The sequence below is a fragment of the Misgurnus anguillicaudatus genome, unplaced genomic scaffold, assembly GCF_027580225.2.
Source record: "Misgurnus anguillicaudatus unplaced genomic scaffold, ASM2758022v2 HiC_scaffold_33, whole genome shotgun sequence".
NCBI classification, from domain to species: domain Eukaryota; kingdom Metazoa; phylum Chordata; class Actinopteri; order Cypriniformes; family Cobitidae; genus Misgurnus; species Misgurnus anguillicaudatus.
The window spans coordinates 6,074,307-6,098,060 of NW_027395283.1; the positions used below are offsets into that span (position 1 = coordinate 6,074,307).

The 23,754-nt window shown below is 41.3% G+C and overlaps 1 long non-coding RNA gene and 2 pseudogenes across 3 annotated transcripts; 1 reads left to right on the forward strand and 2 right to left on the reverse strand.

The window, feature by feature from the left end:
• Positions 1 to 475: 475 nt before the first annotated feature.
• LOC141363301 (5S ribosomal RNA) lies at positions 476 to 592 on the reverse strand (annotated as a pseudogene).
• Positions 593 to 3,697: 3,105 nt separating this feature from the next.
• On the forward strand, positions 3,698 to 7,603 carry LOC129433514 (general transcription factor II-I repeat domain-containing protein 1-like; annotated as a pseudogene).
• A 2,469-nt stretch (positions 7,604 to 10,072) lies between these two features.
• Positions 10,073 to 23,520, reverse strand: LOC129433828 (uncharacterized). Of its 3 annotated transcripts, XR_012368714.1 has the most exons (11): positions 22,955 to 23,520; positions 22,448 to 22,572; positions 14,983 to 15,094; positions 14,815 to 14,895; positions 14,179 to 14,359; positions 13,955 to 14,040; positions 13,760 to 13,819; positions 13,521 to 13,581; positions 12,066 to 12,247; positions 11,842 to 11,954; positions 10,073 to 11,706 (listed from the first exon to the last, which is right to left on the reverse strand). It is a non-coding gene; the product is annotated as an uncharacterized lncRNA (long non-coding RNA). The 3 variants fall into 3 exon arrangements; XR_012368713.1 differs by lacking the exon at positions 22,955 to 23,520 and having other exon boundaries at positions 10,075 to 11,706; positions 22,448 to 22,795; XR_012368715.1 differs by lacking the exons at positions 14,815 to 14,895; positions 22,955 to 23,520 and having other exon boundaries at positions 10,075 to 11,706; positions 22,448 to 22,784.
• Positions 23,521 to 23,754: the final 234 nt, after the last annotated feature.

Below are 23,754 nucleotides of genomic sequence, written 5' to 3' on the forward strand. Positions count from 1 at the left end.
AAACGATCCTTAACCCAGGGTTAATAATAATAATAATAATAATAATAATACCTTACATTTATATAGCGCTTTTCTCAGTACTCAAAGCGCTTTACATATGAACGGGGGAATCTCCTCAACCACCACCAATGTGCAGCATCCACCTGGATGATGCGACGGCAGCCATATTGCGCCAGACCGCTCACCACACACCAGCTTATTAGTGGAGAGGAGACCGAGTGATATCGCCAATTAGTATGAGGGATGATTAGTAGGCCAATGGGCAAGTTTGGCCAGGATGCCAGGGCACACCCCTACTCTTTTCGAAGGACATCCTGGGATTTTTAATGACCACAGAGAGTCAGGACCTCGGTTTAACGTCTCATCCGAAGGAGGGTGCTTTTTTGACAGTATAGTGTCCCCGTCACTATACTGGGGTGTTAGGACCCACACAGACCACAGGGTAAGCACCCCCTGCTGGTCTCACTAACACCACTACCAGCAGCAACCTGGTTTTCCCAGGTGGTCTCCCATCCAAGTACTGACCAGGCTCAGCCCTGCTTAGCTTCAGTGGGCAAGCTGTCTTGGGCTACAGGGTGATATGGCTGCTGGCCATATCACCCTGTTAAAAGCAGGGTTTACAACGAAGATAACCTAGGGTTAAGCGCAGTGTGAAAAGCCCTTAAGTGACATCACTCAAACTTTAACTATTTATTTTTCACAAAGTATATTTTTTTCTTGTACCATATAAAAAATAACAATGAAAATAGGATGGATTGATAGTAAAAATGCATGAAATTACAAAAATAATTACATTTCTTCAAATTAAATCTCTTTTAAAGTAAAAGACACTAAAGTTTGCTGGAACACAACACTCAGAACATTACATATGTTTAGGATGGGAGGTGTCTATCAACATTGAATGAAGTTTGCTTACACTTTGATTTGAATTCTGTTGTCATATGAGTGAGACCATTAACCACTTGCACTGAGTGAAAACAAGTAAGAACAGTTTCAGATTCTTTGTGCATGTTGAATGTAGCATGTCATATACAGTCTGCTTTGAGAGAATGAGAATACAGATGTATGACACCTTAAAGGTGTAATCTTTGAAAACCAAATGTGTCTTGTGAAGTCCACTGTGAATCGTGGGGGAGGGGCTATCTTTATCTAGGAAATTCGCCTTACACCAGATACAGGACAAAGTCACATCATTTATCTCTAACATGATTTTGTTACCATGCAGACAAAAGAAAATGTAACTTTCTTGATAACCTCAGATTTAAAGGAATACTTCACCAATTTAGCATTCAGCTTTGTATCAGTAGAAACCTGGCAGTATTTCTGAATGACCGTGTTTCCCTACCTCATGTCCCCGTGAGAGGAGAGATATCTGTATTCTGGTTGTGCAAAAAAGTCCTCCGATGATGCAAAATGACGATTTTTGCGTCATCGGAGGAGATTTTGGCCAGAGGCAAAGACTACAGCCAGTATTAGGAGCTACTTCCGCATGTTTTCTCCCCGCCCATAGGGGTTGGACTGCGAGTTCATTCGGAAAAGCCCGAATCAAAACGAGAGTCAGCCATCTTTAATCTTCGCTAAGCTAAGCTAGCCTGGATCTTGCTTTGTGGAGAAACAACCTGATCTCACAGAAATGCGTGAAATGAACACGACCTCTTAACCACGAATTACGTGGTGGTGGCACGGATTGTGTTGAAATTGCGTGTCGGCACCACGGAAACAAGACCCATACAAAGTCAATGAGGCTATTTTGTCGTGTGGGTGACACGGATTCCCTGGTTTAATAACGTCACACAGTGGGCGGTGGTAAAAGCTATTACGTTGGTCCTTAACTTAATATAAGCAGTGCTATTACGTTGGTCCTGAACATAAAATAAATATAGCCAATTTATTGCAGTGCTATTACGTTTGTCCTGAACATAATACATTCAAAGCATAGATTAAATCGTACTATACCATACGATTTTGCAGAAACGCTCGGGAATTCAGGTGCTGTAAATCCGGTGGACAGGACTCATCTCGTTATAGATCAAGATAATTTATAAAGATCTTTACGGGTCGGAATATCAGATAGTTGACATAGTTCATATTTTTAATTAAAAAAGTAAAAACGAAATAAGAGGAATAGCATACATTATTGTTGTTGCGGTGTGTCACGTGACAATCATGACCCGTCGCCTTGGACACAAGGGGTCGGATATTTAAAGTTAAATATTTTTAACTTACGCGTGAAATGGTTAATTTTAAAAATATATATATTCTAAGTAAACAACAACTGCCCAAGTTTAGTAAACATTTTTTTATTGAAACTATAAATAAATATTCTGCATCCATTAGGTGTGCCACTGTGGGTTGCTCCCGCACACCCGTGGCTACGCCCCTGCCGTGACCCAAATCTCGTTCGCACATCATCGCGATGTTTATCATCAATTTACAAACCTCGCCAGTCGCCACATCTTTGTGAGTATACCATTAAATTTCTGTTTGTTCGATATTAAATTCATTATGTGTTTTTTATTAATCCAGATCGGCTTCTAAATGTTATCTGAATTGTATTGGTCATCTATATTACATTCTTTTTGTTCACAATAAGTTCAACACAACACATAATCAAGTAGTGGGTGATTAGAGCGTGATTAAAAGTCACGTTATGTTAGTCACCATTAACATAACGTGACAGACCCTCGATCATTGTATTATATTCATATTTTTGGAATTAACTACCAATGTACTTCTACTGTGGTATTTTGTGTTTATAGTACACAAATCGTACCATGTTTCTACCCCAGTTAGTTTACTTCTACTGCAGTTAGTTTACTTCTACTGTGGTGTTTTGTAGTACAGTAACAGTACCCTGCTGAAAAAAACAGCATCAAACCAGTATGGGAATTATGCTGGTCTATGCTGGTGGTCACTAGCAAATCAGCACCAAAACACAACATATTCTGGTCTTGTTGGTATTCTGTTTTTTTCAGCAGGGTAAACCTTATGCTTTTACCACAGTAGTTCAGCCTTTTTATACATAGTAAATAACAGTAACAACAACATCAAATGTATTAAAAGAATGGTGTACAATTCAGAAATCTTTAGACATTCAGATCCTTCTTTTTTGGTCAGTTTTATTCTGTTGCCGTTTTATTTATCTTATTATATAGTCTTATGATAGTGGGCGGATCTTGGGGTTTGTTGTAAATAGTTATACACATACAATGTTTAGTAAATAAAGAATTTTAAAAAATCCAAAATTTGTAATTCACAATTTTTTTTGTCTTGCAGTTTCTTCACATACATCTCATACTCCTCCATCTACACGCTCCACAACATTTAAACCAACGGCTCTTTTAACAGCCATCACTTGCAAAAGCTCTCCTAAAGCAGCTGATGGCGATTTACTTCTAATTACAGAACCGGCTTTACTGATGAAACACGCATGAGAATCGCAGACGATTTTTTTGCACAGTGAGTGAGTGAGTTGGAGAGTTAGTGAGGCACACACACACACACACACACACACACACACACACACACACACACACACACACACACACACACACACACACACACACACACACACACACACACACACACACACACACACACACACACACACACACACTCTCACTCTCCCTCCTCTCTCTGTTTGTCCCTCTTTCAATTTGTTTTGCCTATTTCTATTTGCATTCTTCATTCTTTCAATATGGCATCTTCAGGTTTCGACCAGTTATGTCAGGAAGCTGCAACTATTTCAAAGCATCTTGAAATGAAAGCTGACAATGCTGAACTTGAAGCAGCTACCAGAGAGGCTGAAGAAATTCTACAAATGTTCAATCCTCCACTGGTAAAGTTAATTACATTTCAGTTTTCTTCTTCATTTGGTTAATTTTTTATTTACACTTAAGTTGCTTTAATAAATGTATATTTTTATCTGTTCATAGATTTCCAAGTCCTTACTTTCAGTCACTGTTAGCATTTTATTTTAACATGTTTATTTTTTTCAGCTGAAAAAGAAGACCAAACAAGCGATTTCCTGGACTCGACAGACACAGTGAACTTTGCACTGCATTTCAAAGGTAATATTGGTTATATAAGATATCCGTATATCCACAGAAATGGACTCAGGTCCGTAATAGTGCCAATATACATAATATAGTTTCATAAAATTGATTGTTGTCTGTTGTTACATCTGTAGCCGGCTTCTCAGCCGCAACACCAAGAACCAGAGTTGAGGTCAATGTACTGCTGAGAAAAGTGCAAGATCTGTTTAACCAAAAATATAGTAAGCATATGTTCAAACACTTTTTAAGTTTTGATAACCTAATATACCTTCATGTTTTCATGGCATTATTATCAAATAAATAACTTATTTGTGTCCATCAACCATGAGATTATGACACATTACCGACTGTTTACAGCCTGTACACTGGATATTAACAGGATGGGAGAGTCACAATTGTTCAACTGTGTTACAATGTGTAACATGTACATGCATGTGTTTGCCCGTGTCTTTCAGAGGATGCCGGAGGAACTGGAAGGCTCCCCTACCAATCCCTGGTAAATCAAGGCATGACAGTTAAAGTTGCAGGACTGCCCAACTTCTCAAAAAGCCATCCTATTATGGAAGGAACCAGTTGGAGGCCATTTTGAAAGCTGCTGAGGAGATTTCATTTGAAATCAGTAAGTGAGATTAACAGTGGTTTTGTTTCTCCAGCTGAGTTTCGGCAGATCATTTGGCTCTTTGCAAAGTGGGAAATATAAGTTAACTAAACAATAATACGGGCCTACATGTGAGTCTTTGTATAGTGCAGCACTGGTTGGGTTAATTTTTTACCCATAACGAGTAAATATTGGATAGGTCAAATGCTGGATTGTTGTTTTGCAACCATGGGATAATAATAACCCAGGAGTTGGGTTAAAACAACCCAGCATTGGGTCAATGTTAACCCAGTGGTGTGTTCTGTCCAATATTTACACAACATGCATAAAAAAAGAACCCAGACATTTTTATAGTGTGGGCCACTATATTTCTCCATGTCCCCTCACCCCAACCAGTCGAGGCAAATGGCTACCCATTACAAACCATGCTCGAGGTTGCTGCATATTAAAAGGAAGTTGCCACTCCACTTTCAGAAAAAAAAGGTATAAAAGTTGTACCTTTTTGTCACTGGTACACTACCTTTTAAAAAGGTCCTAAAATTTACCATTTAGGTACAGATATGTACCTATGAGGTACCAGCATGTAGCTTGGCGGTACCAATGTATACCTTTTAGGTACAAAAGTGTACTTTTTGAAAAGGTACTGCCCCAATGTCAACTTTTTTATCTTCATGTACCTTTTTCCTGAGAGTTTGTAGCCTAATAATATAAAGAGTACAGTATGTGATAGACCTACTCTGTTTGAATAGTGCTGTAAGGTAACTTTGTTATGAATTGGCACTTTAAAAATTAAATGTAATTCAATTGAAACAGATTACATTTATAGATTCTGTATGTGTCTATGACAGTTTGTAAGGGATGTAACACTATTTCTCAGTTGCAGTTTCCTCATTAAAGTGGACACATTTTCTAAAAAGGCACCTCTCCAGAATATCCTATAGCTGTTTAGTTGAATTTGACTAGTGATTGTGATGGCCCTTGGCAACAGTTGAATTTTATCTATAAAATAATATTTCTTCATTAATACTGCTGTGTGATGCAGAAAGACCAGTTATTAGTTATGCTTCTAAGTGTTTCTTTTTTCCCTATACATTAATTAGATGCAGCACAATGCAACTCCACCGACAAAGCAGAAGGAATGTCAGAGGCGATGGACGCAGAAGGTACGCTGAGTTGTTTTTATTTTATCTTTAAATACATATATAACATTAAACTTAAGAAGCATAGTTTACTAGATATGTAATTGTGGTCATTACACTGTACATTTTACCACTGTACACATTATTAAAACAATAATCAAATCAAAAGATGAAATCTGTGTGGGATAGTTTAACTTCAAAGTACCTTCAAATCAACAGACACAGCAGATGTTGCCAAGAAAGTTTAGAGGCCATGTGTGAAAATTGTATTTCTTTTCATTGTAATACATTTTGAATGGTATTGCTTAAGTTCAAGCTTAATTAAAACTACTCTTCTGAAAAGTCTGCCATTGATATTGGACACAAAGAGAAAACCTCACTTGTATGAAAATTACAATTTATAAATACAATATTTATTCAGGTGACATTTAACATCTTCTATAGACCCTTTTGCAAGATGTAAACAACACTGGTCCAGAAGCACTTTCTGTATCAGTTTCTTAACACATCATAAACGTTGGGATAAAATACAACCAACAGGACATAGAAAATTTAATCAAAAAGTTAAAGAAACATTTTTAAGATGTTTTCTTTATGTGGGAAATACAACTGTTACAAACTGAAACAGATAGTGTTTCTGGACCAGTGTTGTTTACATCTTGCAAAATGGTCTATATGGTTTGTATTCTGATATTTTACACTTTGAATTGGCTGTTGATATTTAGATGCAAACAATGAATGGTACTGTATCTGTATTTAACCTACAATTTACTAATTAACTATTGACAGTATAAATGTTGACACATTGCATTATGAATTTGTAATTTAGATTCAAACGTTGTATTAAGAAAGTTGTTATTATGTTTTATGTTCTACAGAGCTGGAAGAACAGTCCTCAGAAACAGCCACCGCTGTAGCTATCGTGATGACTGCAGATTAAGGTATCTTTTCAAATTGTGCTGATTTTTATGTCCCATTGAGGATAATAAGCTCTTCCTCATAGTAGACCAGGCCAAGTAGACCTGGTTTGGTAGTTTCAACAGATTACAATACTTTAACAAGAACAGATATTGGAACAGAACCATAGACCAATCCACTACACTGTGACACATTGTGACCCTTTCAAGGGGCAGTTTCCAAATTACAGTTAGTAATGCTAAAACTGAAGAATAAAGTGGTGGTGAGATTTGTTAAAATTGAGTTACACTTCTGAATCATGTTTGATTTACATACATTTCTGAAATGGAAAACCCAGAGTTTTCCTTGTTTCCACTTTCTGAAATTTGCCTCAGGAATTCTTCTTTGTTGACCTGCTTGAGCGTCAGCAATACCCACATTTTAATTTGACAATAGTTACAAATGAATAAACTGCCTTTGAAATGTTACTTAAAATATGCTCATGAGTATTAATTTCAACTAACTGGCTTGACTTAAATATATTTGTTTTGATAGATGGAGGCCATTTGTGCTGTGTCTGCCGCATCCTTTTCGATGACAGGAAGAAGAATGCTTCAGAGAAGTGGTGTTCATGGTCACAGTGCACAGTGTGCCAATCATGGTCACACACTGCATGTCAAGACACCATACAAACAACCTGTAGCGATGCATCAGTGATAGAAAACATGCTAGTTACACAAAATGTTTTATGTTTTAACTTTGAGTTGTTTTTATTTTGTTCATGACCCCATCCCTACAAACACACACACACATATTTTTTTTTTTATGTATTAGGTGCAATTTAATATTTTTCATGCAAATGTATTGTAATGATTACACTTATAAGAATAAAACAGATTTTAAATTCACTCTAATTTTTATTTATTGTTGTCATTTGTTGGCACCATAAGTGTGGTCCCTTTACCTGGGACATGTGGGGACCAATTAATATCTATTGTACTGAATTTAGGCCACATGTTGTAAATGATAAGTAGCCTATTGTTTCATCTTTTATCAATGCTTCGGTATGGTTGGGTGTTGGCAAGGACCTCACCATACTTTTCAATACAGTGAGTCAAAGATCGATTTCATGTTATGGTTAAATACTTTACATAACTTTAACAACTTTTTCGCAGTCTTGTTGTCACTGAGAGGTATTTGGCAAATTTGATATTGAAAAGTTGGTTTATGTCAGAGCAGTAGTGATACTTGTGGATACTTTGATATACAACTGAACAGTACAATTTAAATATAATGGTTGCTATGAACGATGATGAGGATGATGATGTTATGTGTATCTGCTTTATCAAAGTGATTTTCCTCCATCATACAGATGAAGTTTAAGCAAATCTCTATTACCACATTTAATGTTATGAAAAGAACCATCATGACAGAAATATATATTTATATATGAATTGAAAGTAAAAAAAAAAAATGAGACCAGAAACCCACCATGAGTTAAAAAACTTGCTATGCTCAGTTGTAAGGACTTTTTTGAAATGATTAAGTAATTTGACATTATGTGTCATTTTGTGTTTTAAATTAAAGTGACAACACACAAGTAACAAAATTTGGTGTTCCAAACTGATTGTGTTGTTTTAACACATCTGTTTTTAAAGTGTATTTATTACTGTACAGTATGCTGTAGCATTCATTAAGAAAGTTTTTAATAATATAAACTGTATACTACACTTTACTATAGTATGGGTATTTACTATAAATTACTTTAGTACTTTTTATGTGGGCAGAATTTTTATGACTGGACTGACACACCTGATCCACATACATTTACGATATAGTTTGCATACTGCTCAGGCCTGTCTTTCTGCTTAGAAAGAAGGAACATGAAACAATACATAGGCTTCCTATACTGTATTTGGCACACATAGCTAAAATGTTTCTTAAAGTGACAGGTTTGGAAGGAGGGGAATGGTACTCTAATGGATAAACTAAATAGGCCTGTTTGCCATTTTTAGTTGAGTTCAAAAGAACACATTTAAACAAAAATAAATAAGCTACAAAAGATGCAAGAGAGCATACATTGTGTATAATGTTTGCTAATCTGGGTTTTGACAACCAATAGGCCTAATAATCATCTACTAGCCTACAATCGGAGACGACTACCCATCAGACTATGGTCTTATTTATTAATGGTATGTTTTTAATTTAATTATCATAGCAGCATTAACATATGCATATAAGCCCAAACAGAAATGCACAGTTTGTGTGTGTGGCCAACACCACGTATTCATCAAGGTATGGGGTCTGTTTACACAGCCAGAAACAAACAAACAGCTTTATTTTATCTAAATCTAACCTTATTGAGCTTTCAAAGTGCTCTCTGACACTACACCTGAGATGGCTTGTGTACTTGAAATGAGAACATGAAAAGTTTGTTGTAGAGCTAAGCCTAATACATCGTTAGAAAGGTCTTGACCTGCAGAATAAGATATGTCAGTATAAAGAATCTACATGGCTCCTGCTTTGAAATACGGACCTTTGAAACATCACTTTGGTGCATTTTTGAAGGCTTATAATAAGGCAACAAAAGGGGCTATAGACATGGGACAAACTCTTAATGAGAGCTCTTGGCCTCAGTTATAATGTCAATATAGTCAACAACTTGGGACACTGTCAAATATGGTTAAAATTAATTTAAACCTATTTAACAATTAAATATTTAAAAATCTGATTGTATAAGTGTGTTAACAATCCCCCTAAACACCTTACTCTCAACTCACTATTTACAACCTCCAATTATAAGAAAAACACAAATGTTTTAAAAAAACTACAATTCCCTACATGTGTCTAATGCAGCTTGATACAAATTAGCACTAAAATTGTAGTTTTTCTAGTTTGCAAAGTAGGGCTGTAAAAACATATATCTACTGAATATATAAACACCTAGTTCAGACAAACTATTAATTATGCTGCATCTAGATGATCTATGTTAAGAAAATGTAAAAAAGTTGTTTTTTAAAGATATTTTAGCAGAAACAGTGTTTTTTGCTAGATGGGATACAGCTACGCAATTTAGGGTTATGTTTGGGGTAGAATTTGGATGGAAACAGTGGATCTGTCTAGATGTGATGCAACTTGTCTTTAATCGCGTGAAATGTTTGGTTTAGGGTTAGGTTTTGGGGATAGGATTAGGATAATAACAGCGCTCATCCGCGAGATTTTGCTGTTGCTGTATCCCTTCTAGCCACAACGCCGAAACAGCAGAACACGCAAACCCCGCCTTCAACACAATGCACTTCCGTAACCTTCTGCTACCAAAAAAAAACGAATTTCTCAAAATCGAGAATGAGAAATTGTTGAAAATTATCATATTGTTGAGTTATCAAATTTTGTTTTCTGTAGGAAAATGTTAAATGTCATTTAAAAAGAAAACACGTCATGCAAGCTACGTGGTTTCAGTGATAGCAGCCTCATAGCAACCACCATAGCAACGAACTATATAATACTAAAGGTAATATAATGGGAAGAAAAAAGTATTAATCCACATCAACTTAGTTCGGGAGAATTTTAAGCCAATATAATGGTTATGTAAGAACCTACTGTATGTGGCAGTCTGTCTTGTGGATTATGACTGTAAAATCATTGTATAAGTCATTTATTAAGTTCATCACTATTCATTCACCTTTAAAGTGTGCTGTGACAATAGCTGAAATCATGACTATAACTCATTGTGGAAAAGATTTTATTTTTTTACAAACTTTTACAGTATTTGTTTCAAAGGATTCAAAAACAAAACACCTTACACACATTGACCACATTTGTACATTACAGTAAATAAGTAACATCACAATGGTAAACACACAATTTTGTCCTCACACAGACTAGTGTGAATATGTGTGCTTAAAAACACTACATACGTTTAATAATAAATCAGATCTAGTAAAACATCATGTTTGCACAAGTAAGGCGAACATTATATTACACCACCATAAAGGTTTCTATGATATGCTGCAACATATACTATACATTTTACATCTTTCTTTTTACAGAATACAATATCAGACTAGAAATTAAAAAAAAATCTGTAGTGCTAGTTATCATATTTATCCACATTTTCATCATTATCACTCTTATCATTGTATACCAGTGTCTGTATGCTTGGCATGGGGAGGGCCTGACACAAGTGGGGGTTGTCTGCAGGAACAATGTCCGATAGATGTGGGTGAAACATCACAATGGCTTGATGTAGTTTTCTTTCCAGCTCTTGGAGGTGTTGAATGAGAGCAGCTTTTGCACCAGGCTGCTCAGTGTCTTTGATGTTAGAGCACAAATGTTAGAGGCCTGCTGCTGATGGGGTGTTCAGTTAGGGGCCAGTCACACCAAAAGCGCTTTAAACGCTTGCAAACGCAAGGCGCGACGCACTGCCTTTTTTTAAAAAAAGAGCAGTGCGACGCGGCTTTTCATATTGCTAAGCAACCACAGATTCAGCTGTCTTGTCAATCAAATATTGAAGCGTGAGCGCTCTTTTGCTGTTAACTGTCATATTAGCAGAAACTTTAAAAAGAGGGCGCTTGCTCTGACCTTGTTTGAGGGTGAGGGGTGCACAAACACGCAGGAGAGAGTGAGCGAGTGGATTCCGGTTCTTCAAAGCAACTGTAAACTTCACTCACCACAACGTAAGGCCCGCCTCTCCCCTCATTCGATTGGACAATGGAAAGACGCGAATGACGTCGGGCGCTTCTCCGCTCTCAGCGCTCCTTCAAAAATGCGTGCGCGGCAGGCGGCAAAAAACAGCAAGGCGCTCGGCGCACATAAACAGCACGCAAACGCACCCTGCCCATAGAATATCATTCAAAAAAGGCGCCTGCAACTGCCATAAACGCTTTTGGTGTGACTGGCCCCTTAGACTTCTCATTTCCTGGTAAAGCACGCACTTTTTCTCAGCTGCCCGAGTCTTCATATGTAAGGCATCAATCCCTCGCCTTTTTAGACTCCTCGAAACATCATCTTCTTCAATCTAGAAGACAAAAGAAAACAAAATGCTATGTTATGTTACCAGGTGGTTTCTAATATGATTTGCAGGTAGTTAGTTTGTCAGATGGTTACTAGAGTGACTGCTGTGTGGTTACTAGGGTTAAGTAACTATACTTACAGTGTCATTAAAGCAGAAGTAGACATGCCAAAAGGGATCACATGATTCCTGAAAATCAATTGGCTACCTGCTTGGAGAATCTAATGGCAATGCCCTGCCCATCTGAAGCAAAGCTAGGAAACACACATGCAAAAAAATGAATCTATTAGTTTGTATTATAGTCCTTTTTAAGTTCAAACCTATAATGTCATATTGTATCTACTTATCCACTTTTAGCACTATACCTGGATATATTCTTCTCAGGTGGAGGAGGACTGCTCTCTCCCTTGATTCAGTTCTAGCCTTGCATTTGGACTCTGAGCTCACGGTCCACATCTTTAAGGGTAGACTGGAAGTTTGAATCAGACTCTTGCCATCTTCTCCCGATACGGTATTTTTTCCTCAATGTTCAGCAGAGTCCTCAATTCTACAATGGTTAGCAAATAATTAGTATTAAACATTATGTACACACTTGATCAGAGAACAGTAACAGACAGATTACTGTTTCACCCTTTTTGTGTGACTCACGAGTCCCATATCTACACATTACAAAAAGTACCCCTGCTGAAAAAAACAGCATCAAACCAGCATGGACCAGCATGGGAATTATGCTGGTCTATGCTGGTTTAGCTGGTGGTCACAGCATACCAGCACCAAAACACAACATATGCTGGTATGACCAGCATGGGATGCTGGTGCTAATGCTGGTTTAGCTGGTGCTAATGCTGGTTTGTTGCTGGTTTAGCTGGTGCTAATGCTGGTGCTGATGCTGGTTTGATGCTGGTTTAGCTGGTGTTCACTAGCAAACCAGCACCAAAACACAACATATGCTGGTCTTGCTGGTATGCTGGTTTTTTCAGCAGGGACAGCACAAAAGTTCAGTAGCTAGCAAGCAGAAAGCATTACCGTGGTACACCTGACCAAACATATGTTACAAGTAAGGCCTTGGTGGTAATAGATTACTAATTACACCACATGAAGATTTGCAATAATGCTGCAATACTTTAATTTATAACCACCGGTGACAGTTTCCTTCAAAACGATGCCATTACTATAAATCACACGTTGAAGCACATCAGCAACACCGTTTTTCAATATTTTACTACAGGGCTATTCAGATCTTACCCTGGAGGGCCAGAGCACTGCATAGTTAAGCTCCAACCCTGATCAAACACACCTGAGCAAGCTAATCAAGGTCTTCATGATCACTAGAAAATCACAGGTGTTTAATGGTACATAAACTCTGTAGTGCTCCAGCCCTCCAGGGTAAGATTTGAATAGCCCTGTTTTACTATGTTCTTACCTCAACTTAAACGAATTGATACATACCTATCTTTTTCAATGCGTGCACTTTTAATCTTTGTACAGCGTCTTGTGAATGTATTAGCATTTAGCCTAGCCCCATTCATATGGCTCCAAACAGGGATGAATTTAGAAGCCACCAAACACTTCCATGTATTTACACGAGTAAGTATGGTGGCACAAAATAAAACTTTTGTTTGGAGCCATAGGAATGAATGGGGCTAGGCTAAATGCCAACACATTCACAAAGTGCTTAACAAAGACTAAAAGTGCATGCATTGAATAAAGGTAGGTATGCATTAATTCATCCAAGTTGAGCTAAGAACATAGTAAAATATTGAAAAACGGTGGTGTTTTCCTTTAAAGACAAGTCTTACATAAAAACATTAAACTCTTACTTGAACTTGTAGAACTGAATCAGTCTGATGATGTAGTCCCTTTTCCATCTACAGACAGTGTCTGAAGAAAAGACGACATTACTACCACTCTAATAAAGTCATTCATTTCATGTTACTTCTTAACATGATTATATTTTATTACTGTACACGGAAAGGTAAGTATTATATCTGCAATATTCTTTGTTAATAGTATTCATGACATTCTTACAGTATTTAAGACTTTAACTTCAGTTCCTTACTTATTGGTTTCTGTTGGGCTAGCTTTTTCCATCTCTCCATGTCTCCTTCAGAAATCAACACTATACAACAACAATAACAGAAAACAAGACACACATCAATCCTAAATACTCTTGTGCAAAATGCACTTATAAATGGAATGTAATATTCTCTCATCTACAACTAATTGTTACCTGCTTCTTATGTGCATTGTTTACCTGGTGCCTCTCTGATGACATGAGATATCTTCCTGAGCAAGAATCAATATTTTCTCTGCTTTGTCTACTCTTTGCAGTAGCTGCACCTATGAAAAGACAGTTTAATCTACTAATAGTATGCTTACCATTTTGTGTGTGATCGGCTTCACTCCAGAAAATATAAAATGTATAAGCACTGAACCACCAGCACAGAATTTTGAAAGGTTATACAGCAGTAGACACACCTAGGTCAGTTGATTTCCTCCGTCCCTAATGCAAAAGGGCATCAGTCAGTAGGTCAAGGCGATGAGATGGAGTCATCTCCTTTGTGACTCTGGCAAATCTTTGGAGGAAAGACCACAGCCTTTCCATTCCTTCCCCGTCTGTGAGCCCAAACCCATCAAGCCATCTGGTACTGTACTTCATCTATGATTAAAGTGGTAAAATATCACATACTGTACACTCACACGAAGCATGATCCTACTGCTTATAGTGATCTTAAGGTATTTTATCTTTTAATTTGTAAAAATAGCAAAGCTGTTCTTTTTATTACTTTATATTATTGTAATTATTATACAAATTAGGTAATCTGCATAAAAAGAAACAAAGGAAACCAATTTGGTTATAACAATCCTCTGCTTATAGTGATTAGTTTGACCCAGACAGATTTGAGATAAACGGTTTCCACTGGATTGTCTTACGCATTGCATCTCTGAAACAAGTTTAGACAAACGTCAGGTTGGAAAATTGTTAGATTAAAGATTATTTTAGGCCTTTCTGGCTAATTTCAGCTTTGCAGTGCATAGACAGGAAAAATTGAGGCCAAACAGGGAGTGAATGATGTGTGTTATCCTGATATCCCTATAAAGTCAATGAATTACCTGGCAGGGCAATTTGTGTCCATAAACATGAAATGCTGGTACGGCCAAGGCAATGTTGTGTGATATGCCCTGCCCTGATTTCTGATTGAACATAGTATGACATAAATAAGTTAAAGGTCTTTTCTTAAAAACAATAATTCAGTTTTACACAGAAAAAAGGGTACTAACCTGCAAATGTGAGGCAATTACACAGGCAATGTAACAGTCTACTCGCAGGTGTATGTTCTTTTCCTCACATCTTTGAAGTAGCGCATCGATGACATACAGGGGATAGGCTAATCTATTTCAACACAAAAAAGTGAATGATAAAACACTTTATTCTGAGGAAAAGTGAAAAATAATTATACAATCTCCAGCATCACATTCAATACCTAAATACTCAAATCTAAATTGATCTATGCCCAGCCCATATATATATATATATATATATATATATATATATATATATATATATATATATATATATATATATATATATATATATTTCAAAATTCTTTATTTACTAAACATTGTATGTGTATAACTATTTACAACAAACCCCAAGATCCGCCCACTATCATAAGACTATATAATAAGATAAATAAATAAATAAAACGGCAATAGATTAAAACTGACCAAAAAAGAAGGATCTGAATGTCTAAAGATTTCTGAATTGTACATCAAATGTATTAAAAGCATGGTGTTGTTGTTACTGTTTTTTACTATGTATAAAAAGGCTGAACTACTGTGGTAAAAGCATAAGGTTTGCTGTTACTGTACTACCACAGTAGAAGTAAACGTCTCGGTTACTATCGTAACCTCGGTTCCCTGAGAGACGGGAACAAGACATTGCGTCCGCTGACGCTATGGGTTAACTCCTCCCACTTCACCAAAACTGAAATCTTATTGAACAACGCCATTGCAGGGCACTGGCCAATCGTCGCTGACCGCGGGAAGCGGGAGCCTATAAAAGGCGGTGTAAGAGCGACGAACATCAGAATACTCGACTGAACGAATATGGCTGGCAAGCCGCGAGCTCGGCGCGTAACGCAATGTCTTGTTCCCGTCTCTCAGGGAACCGAGGTTACGATAGTAACCGAGACGTTCCCTATCGAGAGCGGTCTCTCGACATTGCGTCCGCTGACGCTATGGGAACATTGTACAACCACGCCGAGCGAGGGGTGAAGCCAGCCCTGCAACGCAATGTTGTCTAGAACACAACCAATAAAAACCCTGACATGCGGCGCCCGTAACATAGGGGGCGTGTCCGGCCAATAGGATGTAGATATTCCTGAGGTATGAAATTTGCATATCCAAACCTAAGAAACGTGAATACTCATCACTGCGCCGCTACGGGGCAAATAGACAAGTAATTTGAGTGAATACACGTAGTAATAGTAGCACGCACGGCTTTGCCGGGCAACATAGAGCAAAATTGATAGAGGTAATTGGGGTTCTGTCTCAACACGGAGTTAACAGCCGCAGCGGTAACACCGTTAAACCCACAACGTCTTTAGTAGAGACGACCTGATGGAGCGCAGCGTTCTAAGAGAGTAAAGGGCTGGTTATACTCGCGCTTTGGTCCGCAACGCAAGCCTCCGCGGATCGCGCGCGCGTCTCACCAAACGGACGAGGCGTTTATAGTTAACGCGCTCGCCGTTGCACTATTTTTTTAACCACCAGGCGGCGACGCGAGCAATAAAGTCAAAAACAAACACAAAGAAGAGGATAGAAGAAGTCGTCCGCTGGAACAACCCTACTGCTTTTAACATTAGAGTTTGATATATATAAATATGAGAACATGAATAAAACAACAATCTTTTAAATATGTCTTTATTAAACATTATCATTTCATTAACGTTTTTACTAAACAAACAGTACAGACATCTTAAGGTTTATATTTTATTCCTCATCCAGTGGTTCATTCAATACAAATATAAGCCAAACATTCTGAATCATGTAAAATAATTCGTGTTTTAAACTGCAAAGTTTCCATACTTTACTTCCAGAGTGTCAGATAAATATATACATTGTTTTGCTTGGATTTATCAAAGAGATACGTCACAGGCTTGCCTGCTCGGACAGAATCGCCTCGAGTTCGGTCATTTTCGGATGCGGAGCCGCGCGGAAAGTTACAAAAAATGCCGTGCACAGCGCCACGCGAAATGGGGTCTCGCGCACCCAACGCGCGCGACCGCCCACTCCGCGTTGACGTCATTTTTGCCGCGCGCACCAACGCGCTCTTGCGGACGCGGCGACTATAAACTAGGCTTAACACAAGCACGCACACATACAGATAGCTGCTTTAGAAGCCAAGACGACCTGAGAGAACCCAGGGCGCTATAAATTAGAGGCATAAGAATGTTCAGTACTCACCGACAGAACTTTTGCAGCTAGCGAATGCATATTGAGCAAGTAAAACCTCGCGAAGGTGTTATGTGAAGCCCAACCAGCCGCGCGACACACATCTTGCACAGTAGTACCTTGAAACCAAGCCCATGATGAGGCAATAGCCCTCGTAGAGTGTGCCCTGATGTTAAAAGGGGGCTCCAATCCGCCGCTCTCGTAAGCTAGCGTTATAGCATCCACTAACCAGTGAGAGAGCCGCTGTTTAGACACCGCTCTGCCTTTAGTAGCGCCACCGAAGCACACAAAGAGTTGGTCCGATGCTCTGAAGTTGGCAGTACGATTCACATATGCCCTCAAGGCTCTGACAGGGCAAATAGCCTCCTGGTTAGATGCGTTCTGAGATGTTGCAGGCGCTGCAGATAACGCCGATATGGTAACTACCTGATCGCGAAAGGGGGTAGAGAGAGATTTAGGTATAAATCCAATCTTGGGTCTCAAGATGACATTACAATCTCCCGGGCCGAAGCGTAAGCAATCCTCGTTGACAGAAAACGCTTGTAAATCCCCAACGCGTTTCGTAGTAGCCAGAGCGAGAAGAAGAGCCGTTTTAAGAGACAGGTCTTTAATAGAGCAAGACTCCAGAGGTTCGAACGGCGGTCGTGAAAGTGCACTAAGCACTACATCTAAATCCCAAGGCGGCACCGAAGGGGTGCGAGGGGGTTTTAGTCTTCTCGCTCCTCTCAGGAATCGGACAACAAGTGCGTGTTTTCCTATCGAGTGCCCTTCCAAGGGGGGGCGTATCGCCGCAATAGCCGCCACGTAGACTTTTAGCGTCGACGGCGAGCTGCCGGCGTCCATCTTATGCTGTAAGAAAAGCAAAATGTCCGACACCGGGCAGTTTAACGGGTCGATGCCGTTTTCATGACACCATTTTAGAAACACATTCCATTTAAGATCGTACAAGCGCCTCGTAGACGGCGCTCGCGCCTCAGTGAGCGTGTTCTCCACCCGATGCGAGAGATCGCTAAAGTTATCTAACGTTACGTTCCTCTCACCTGCCAAGCGTGTAGGTTCCACAGCCCTGGGTTGGGGTGCCATACTGAACCTTCCACCTGAGTCAGTAAGTCCCTCCTTAAGGGAATCTGCCATGGGGGGCTTAATAACATCTCTCTCAAGTTCGGATACCACGGCTGGTTCGGCCAGTCTGGTGCGACTAGAATTACCGTGGCTCTCTCCTCCCTGATTTTGCATAACACCAAGGGTATGAGTTTTATCGGAGGGAAAGCATACAGTCTGGATTCCGGCCAGCGTGATGTCAACGCGTCCCCTTGTAGCGGGGAGTGAGTGAGCGAGAAAAACAGCGGGCAGTGCGTGTTCTCGCTGGTCGCGAACAGGTCTATCGACGCCCTCCCGAACTGGCTCCATATCAGCTGAACCGATTCGGGATGGAGCCTCCACTCTCCGCTGGGAAGGCCTTTCCTCGATAACATATCCGCTCCTCTGTTCAGAATGCCCGGAATATGTGCTGCTCTGATGGAGAGTAAATGGCGGTCCGCCCATAGAAGAAGGCTGGCCGCCTGCTCGAATAGGGCTTTTGAATGAATACCTCCCTGGCGATTTATATATGAAACCACCGTCGTGTTGTCCGTCCGTACTAGAACATGATGACGCTCGAGTTGCGGACGAAATGTCTTGAGCGCTAACATTACCGCTCTCATTTCCAGACGGTTTATGTGCCAAACACTCACTGGATCCGGCCACACACCGGACGCCGGTGTGCTCATGCATACCGCTCCCCAGCCTGACCTCGACGCATCCGTGGTGACCGCTATACGAGAGGCTACCTGTCCTAGCGGGGCTCCGACACTGTACAGGGTCGGGTCGCGCCACGGTCTCAGCGCGCTGACACAGCTGTGTGTTATCTGAATGCGCAAAAACGCCGAGGCCCACATATTCATCGGAACTCGATCTTTCAGCCATATCTGTAACGGCCGCATGCGAAGCAATCCCAAATGACAAACTGGAGCGGCTGATGCCATCAGACCCAGCAGCCTTTGAAACTCTCTGAGGAGGACAAACCGGCCGGTTCTGAAACGGCGAATGTACAGCGTTAATGTTTCTACACGTTGCTGCGAGAGATGAGCGCGCATCGATGTAGAATCCAACAGAACTCCCAGGTAAGAAATGGATTGACTCGGTATGAGTTTGCTTTTCTGTACATTGACTCTGAGTCCTAACGCTTCCAAGTGGGGCAGCAATGCATCTACATGACTGCTTAATAGATCGCGAGATTGAGCTAAAATCAGCCAGTCGTCCAGATAATTCATAATGCGCATCCCGCTCGCTCTGAGGGGGGAGAGAGCCGCATCCATGCATTTCGTGAACGTGCGCGGGGCTAAAGCTAGCCCGAACGGTAGGACGGAGTATTGGTAAGCTGCGCCCTCGAACGCAAATCTCAGAAAACACCTGTGACGGGGGGATATCTGAATATGGTAGTAAGCGTCCTTTAGATCGATCGACGCAAACCAGTCCCCAGGGCGAACTTGCGCTAGGATCTGTTTCACGGTTATCATTTTGAATACACGTTTGCGTAGCGCACGATTGATAGGTCTTAAGTCCAGAATCGGTCTCATCCCGCCGTCTTTCTTGGGCACCACAAAGTACCGGCTGTAAAATCCGCTGTTCAACTCGCCGTGAGGGACACGCTCTATCGCTCCTGTCGCGAGCAGGTTTTGTATCTCCCGTCTCAGGACAGGGGCATTTTGCGGTGTTGTTAATGACGTTACCACACCATTGCAACGGGGCGGTCTGCGTCTGAATTGTAGAGAATAGCCGTTCTCTATGATGCTTATTACCCATTCTGATACGCCCGGAATCGCCTTCCAAGCTTCTATAAATTGGCATAGAGGGCGAAGGTGGCCGTGCATAGACGCTTGTGACGTGTTTTCTACGAACGAGCCTGACCCTTGCGGAGCTAGAAATGTCAGCGGCGGGGCGGCACGTAGAAGCTGATTCTCGTTCAACGGCTCGGTGGCGGTGCCCGAGTTTAACTGATAAGCACTTTGTACATATCTCAACCTCGCGCTGCTTGACTGCAGGGCTTCGGTCGCTATATGAGGGCTGTGAGGAGGAAAAAGCTCTTTTTGTGGTGATGTTTGTGTTTTTATTACATTTACACACATAACAGTATTCACAACAGTATTTACAACGGTGTTTATTGAACACGGAATGTCGCCCACAGGAACAGAGGGGGGCAGAGGAACCCGGCGTGTAGACGCCTGCCCCTTCACGAGCGATCTCCTCCTCTCGCCCTCTCCATCAGGAAGAAGGCTTGCGAGCCTGATGCTGTCCGCCGCGGCGTCGAGGGCTCCTGCCACGACCGTGACCTCCTCGGGGCTGCCAGTTCTTAGGGCGCACATCGGGCTCCTGACGCGATGGTGCGGAGAAACCAGCTGGTTTAGGAGGGCGTTGCGTGGATCGCGGGGCTGAGGAAGAGCGCGATCTAGCCGCCTCATGCTGAGAGGAGCGTCTGGGAAGCAGCTGACTCATGGCGCGTGAGCGCTTTTGTGCCTCTGAAAAACGCTCGACGACTGACTCCACGGCGTCACCGAAGAGGCCGGCGGGAGTAATCGGAGCATTCAGCAACGCTTTACGCTCGTTGTCCTTCAGCTCAGCTAGGGTAAGCCATAGGTGGCGATGAAGGACGACCATGAAGCCCATAGATTTTCCGACGGCCTGGGCAGAGAGCTTCGTTGCCATGAGAGCAAAATCCGTGGCAGCGCGTAGGTTGCGTACCGCCTCAGTATCGACATCATCACCCAGCGACTGCAGAATCTTCGCCTGGAAGACTTGTAGAACGGCCATAGCGTGTAGCGCCGCCGCCGCCTCACCAGAAGATGCATAAGCCTTGTCCGCCAGATGGGCTGTCATCCGACAGGGCTTTGACGGCAGGCCGCGCTCAGCGCCGAGTGACGCGGAGGAAGGGCAAAGGTGTGCCGCGACGTTCTCTTCCACGGGGGGAATGCGCACGTAACCGTGGGCTTCCCCGCCGTCTACCTGCGAGAACATGCCGGGTGCATGGACGCGCGCCGATTGGGGTGCAGACCATGTCTTGGAGACCTGATCGTGAACATCAGGGAAGAAAGGCGTCTTCCTCCTCGGAGCGGCCTGCTGGCGGCCCGATTGGAGGAACCATGAATCTAGCTTGCTCCTCGCCGGCTCGTCAGGCGATGTCCAGCTGAGGTCCAGCTCTTTTGCCGCCATCTCCATAATCCTAGACATCTCAGACTGGAGATCCACGTGAGGCGGGCGTTCCCGCTCTGCCTCAGCCCAGCTGGTAGATGCAGAAAGAGACATGCTGTCTTCCTCGTCCTCAATTCCAAACGAGACAGCCACGTCCGAAGCAGAAGGGGGGCGGAAAACATCCGGGTGGAACTCCACTGGAGAGCGCTTAGATCCCGAAGGGCGGGCGCCACCGGAGGAGCTCCCGCCGTCGTTACCATCCTGGCGGGGAGCAAGAGAAGAATCAGAGGGGGGGGGACCCGCCTGCGGCACAGCGGCGGCAGCGGGTTGCTCCCCGGCGAGACCTCGAGCCACGGCTCTCCTAATCCTGAGCACGCGTGCTGGGAGGTCGGCGCAGTGCTCGCACGAAGAATCCGCGAGAGCCGCCTCGGCGTGCGCCAATCCCAGACAGGCGATGCAGTGCTCGTGGGAGTCCGGCTGCTCCAGGGGTCCCGCGCAGAGAATGCAGATCATAGACTTGCTTGAAGATTTCATCTTGAGTGAAGAAGAGAATTCTGATGTTCGTCGCTCTTACACCGCCTTTTATAGGCTCCCGCTTCCCGCGGTCAGCGACGATTGGCCAGTGCCCTGCAATGGCGTTGTTCAATAAGATTTCAGTTTTGGTGAAGTGGGAGGAGTTAACCCATAGCGTCAGCGGACGCAATGTCGAGAGACCGCTCTCGATAGGGAACTAACTGCGGTAGAAACAAGGTATGATTTGTGTACTATAAACACAAAATACCACAGTAGAAGAACATTGGTAGTTAATTCCAAAAATATGAATATAATACAATGATCGAGGGTCTGTCACGTTATGTTAATGGTGACTAACATAACGTGACTTTTAATCACGCTCTAATCACCCACTACTTGATTATGTGTTGTGTTGAACTTATTGTGAACAAAAAGAATGTAATATAGATGACCAATACAATTCAGACAACATTTAGAAGCCGATCTGGATTAATAAAAAACATATAATGAATTTAATATCGAACAAACAGAAATGTAATGGTATACTCACAAAGATGAGGCGACTGGCGAGGTTTGTAAATTGATGATAAACATCCCGATGATGTGCGAACGAGATTTGGGTCACGGCAGGGGCGTAGCCACGGGGGTGTGCGGGAGCCACCCACAGTGGCACACCTAAAATGGATGCAGAATATTTATTTATAGTTTCAATAAAAAAATGTTTACTAAACCTGGGCTGTTGTTGTTTACTTAGAATATATATATTTTTAAAATAAACCATTTCACGCGTAAGTTAAAAATATTTAACTTTAGATATCCGACCCCTTGTGTCCATGGCGACGGGTCATATTAGGTTAAGGACCAACGTAATAGCACTGCTTATATTGGCATGTAACGTAATTGCGATTTGCAAAATAGTTTCCTCAGAACGTATTTCATGTGATACAGGGTTGCAAAATGTATATTCATATCTACAGTATATTAATTACCATCAACGAGTCTTTGATAAAAAATAATTTCCCACCCAGCATGCATCACGTCTAATAAAAGCACTTACCTACATGATCAGAAAACGCTTAAAATGCTTACTCTCACGCGCCGTGGAGCGTTGTTAAAATCACCTCTGAATGTTGTTTTACCTGTAGCTGAACGCGGTTTTAAAGTCTTTAAAAGACGTCATGTGACGAGCCCTGGCAGTGTCCATAGCAACCAAAACGTATCAGTTTCACATTATTCTGGCGAGATCTGGAAAATCTGCGTAAAATCGAGCAAGCGATGATTATGTAAATTCACTGAGTGAATATTATGAAAATAAAATATATATTTCTCGCTAGAAATGTAATCAAAACTTCTTTTTATTCAGAAACTAACTCAAAATATAGATTTTTCCATTAAAAATGAGAGAATGTCCGCCATGTTTTTTGTTCTCACGGCCGGTAGCTTGAAAGTCACGTGACTTGGACGAAAAAAAAACGTAAGAGTCATACAATTCAAGGGCCATTAAAAGAATAGGCGAAAAAAAATGTAACAGTCATACAATTCCAGGGCCATTATTGTAACCCCTCTACGTTTTGCAAATTGGACCAACGTAGTCAGGGTACGTTTTTACATGAGACTGGGTTGCGTATGCAGCCTGCATATGAGACCTCCGCAGGCTGCAACCTTTGGATTGAGAAATGGTCTCTGTGTATCATAGCAACGAGTGAGCACAAGACTGTGCTGTTATGAAACCAGTCGGAAAATAGATGTCGTGTATTGCTTTATATATTTTGTGTGTGTATGTCTCTATGTGATAGAATTATTATTTGATGCAAACTTTATCAGCTCAATTTGGCTTAGGAAATTATTGGCTGGCGG